The sequence below is a fragment of the Centroberyx gerrardi genome, chromosome 8, assembly GCF_048128805.1.
Source record: "Centroberyx gerrardi isolate f3 chromosome 8, fCenGer3.hap1.cur.20231027, whole genome shotgun sequence".
In the NCBI taxonomy this organism is placed as follows: Eukaryota; Metazoa; Chordata; class Actinopteri; order Beryciformes; family Berycidae; genus Centroberyx; species Centroberyx gerrardi.
The window spans coordinates 33529253-33532761 of NC_136004.1; the positions used below are offsets into that span (position 1 = coordinate 33529253).

Here is a 3509-nt window from a genome sequence, read left to right on the forward strand (position 1 = left end):
TGTTTCTCTGAACTTTGACCTCTGAACTTTGTCTTCATTTGAAAAGCGACACTGAACCGACGTGTTCCTCCTGCAGCGTTTCTGTCCAGCAGGAGGCGCTGCTGCTCTGTGTTCACTCAGGAGTCACACTGCACTAATTAGCAGAGATGAAGAAGTCAAACATGTCTGTCTGTCATTTTAATTCTCCTGAAAACACACACACACACACACACACACACACACACACACACACACACACACACACACACACACACAGTCTCTCTCTGCCACTAATGTGTTTTCAGTGAACAGGATATTATGACATGCCAACACACACACACTCTCTACCTCTCTCTCTCTCTCTCTCACACACACACACACACACGCACGCACACACGCACACATGCACACACAACACACACACACACACACACACACACAGATACAGACAGATAAATAGCTGCTACCTGATCTGCTGTTTCTATTTCTCTGTACATTAGAAACTGTTTCCCACTGGTCTGGAATTCAACACACACACACACACACACACACACACACACACACACACACACACACCGCACTGTAAACTGGTTCTCTGTTATTGATTTGTGTCATATTTGTACAGACTGATATGAATGTGTTTTCCATAACAGAACCCAGAGAGGAGGAAACAGTTCAGCTTCAACACTGAGAACTGTTATATCTGTCAGTGAGTTATTTTGACATAAGGACACACACACACATTAGAAGAAGTGAAATTATCTACTGAGACCAAAATCTCTTGTGTAAAGAATGTATTGACTTTATATTTGATCAGAAGTTGGTTGACTTCATGGAGATGGAGGTCTGGAGTCTTTCTGGAGCCGGACTCTGGTGGATGTTAGAGGAACTGCAGCCTGCCGACACTTCAGGACCGGCTTCAACATTCACACGTGGTTTTGGCGATCGGCAGAGATCCTAAACCCGATCTTCAGGCTTCAAAACGGCCTTCAGAAACCTGTGGGTGAAGAACACTCACTACTACATCTGGCTTACAGTCTAAACTGGTCTAAACTGGTCTAAACTGGTCCAGACTGGGCGGTTCAGTCAGGAATACTTTAGATAAAGCCATTAATAATAATAATAGTAATACAGTTCTGTTTGGTGGTTATGGCTCTGCTATTGGCTGATCTTTGGTGCTAGGTGATGATGTCACTGCCTGTTGTACTCAGACCAGATGGACATTTCAGCAGCAGCTGTTCACCATCAGATGTCACTTTACACAGATTTGAGTTTGGGGTTTAGTTCCTCTTATATTTCCAGATCATACAGCATATATTTTCAGTCATTTCTTTATTTGTCTCAGTTTTACTGCTGTGATTCATATATTTCATTATGTATCATTAATGTTTCCTGTAGTCTTATGTTAACTTCATTCTTTAGATCAGGTGAAACTGTATTGATCTGAGGGGAAACAGGAAAAAAAAGAGTAGAAATAACAACAGACAACACAGCAGCTTAAACAAGGCCAACCCTTGAATGTAGTTAGTTAGTTAGTTAGTTAGTTAGTTAGTTAGTTAGTTAGTTAGTTAGTTAGTTAGTTAGTTAGTTAGTTCAGCCCATCGCTCACAGTGGAGAATAGGCCGTTTGACGACGGTCCTGCACCGGATTCTCCAGCTCCGCCCAGCTGTGGCCAGATGTCTTTACATTTGCCTCCAGGTCCCGCCTCCAGGTGTTTTTGGGGCGGCCTCTCTTCCTTGTACCTTGTGGGTTCCAGGACAAGCCGTGGCGAGCGATGTCGGTGTGGGGTTTTCAGAAGGTGTGACCGATCCAACTCCACCTCCGCCTTAGAAACTCTTCCTCCACTGGGACCTGTCCAGTTCTCCTCCACAGGTCCACCTTACTAACCCGGTCCCTCCAGCTCAGGTGTAGGATTTGTTTATGAATGTTTGTGGCTTCTTCATCTCCACGTCTCAGAAGCACCGGCTTCACCGTGGAGCTGAACAGCCGCAGCTTTGTTTTGACTGTGATGTTTTTGGAGCTCCAGACATTTCTTAGTGTGATGAATGCTGTTCTGGCCTTTTGGATTCTTCCCTGTTTGTTTATTATGCTTCCCAGGTAAGTGAATGCGTCGACATCTTCCAGTGGCTGTCCTCTGAGAGTGATCGGGGCGTTGTTGTTTGTATTGATCCTTAGAACCTTTGTTCTGATATTAATGTTGAGTCCGGTTTTGAATGAAATGGGGTCCAGGTCGGTGGTTTTCTCTTGCATTTGCTTTTTAGTTGTTTTCAGGATCCAGTCAATTGCAAGTAGGAACAATAATGGGGACAGGAGACAACCCTGTCACACTCCTGACTTCCCCATGAAGGGGTTTGATAACTTGCCAGCATGCACGACTCTGCATGTTGTGCCGTCATAGATGTTGCGGATTAGTGTGACCAGCTGCATGGGGACTCCATAGTGTCTCAGGAGCTTCCATAGCGTCTGCCTGTCTTGACAATCGAATGCCTTCTCGTAGTCCACAAAGTTGACAGGGACGAGTTCCACTCGACTGATCCGGAGGGGGGAAATTTGTCTTTGCGGAAGCCTGCTTGGTGGTCTCTGAGCTTGCCGTCTCTTGCAGATTTGAGTCTCTCGAGGATGATTCTGTTGAGAACTTCGGCAGGCACTGATAGTGTTATTCCCCTGTAATTTCACAGTCCCGAAGATCTCCTTTTTGGGGGAGCTTGATGAGGTGATCTGTTTTCCAGTCTTCTGGTATCACTTCCTCCTGCCAGATGGATCCAAACAGCTTGTGCAGCATGTTTGTAGAGATGTTAACATCTGCCTTCATGGCTTCGGCAGGGACCCCGTCTGGGCCGGCAGCTTTTCCATTCTTGCGGAGACGGTTGGCCTTCTTCCGCTCTTCCTTGCTGCGTTTATTGCAGTTTATTGGTAAATCAGTCTCTGCTGGTGGGAGATCTGGAGTGTCTGGAGGTATTGGCATGTTGAGGAGCTCCTCGAAGTGTTCAACCCATCTTTCCAGTTGTTCTTCTGGGTTTGTGAGTATTGCTCCATCTTTTGCCTGACTGGCTTCTCTGTTTATTGGTATTTCCCTGCCAGCTTCCTTGTCAAGTCGTACAGTTGTTTCATGTTTCTTGTTGCTGCTTCCTCTTCTGCATCCTTAGCTATGTTATCTAGGTGTGTCTTTTTGTCCTTCCTGATGCTTTTCCTGACTGCCTTGTGTGCTTTAGCATAATCTTCTTGTGCTGCTACCTTAGCCGCCCTAGTTCGGCTATTGTTTATAGCCCCTTTTAAAACCTTTCTTTCTTGCACTTTTTTCAGTGTGTCCACCGAGATCCATTCTTTATTTTGGGTCTTTTTCTTTCCAAGAACCTCCTCGCATGTTGTGGTCCAGGTTTCCTTTGTTTGTTGCCGCTCTTGCCAATAACTATCAAGCCCTACAGGACTTACAGGAGGATGGATCCATCCTCCTGTAAGTCCTGTAGGGCTTGATAGTTATTGGCAAGAGTGAGGCAGAAATCTTCCAGGCTCTTTCTGTCCTTTAGGAG

General features: G+C 45.6%; 1 pseudogene; it reads right to left on the minus strand.

Moving 5' to 3' along the window:
* Nucleotides 1-1584: 1584 nt before the first annotated feature.
* LOC139929676 (uncharacterized) overlaps nucleotides 1585-3509 on the minus strand; it is a 3706-nt pseudogene continuing 1781 nt past the window's right edge.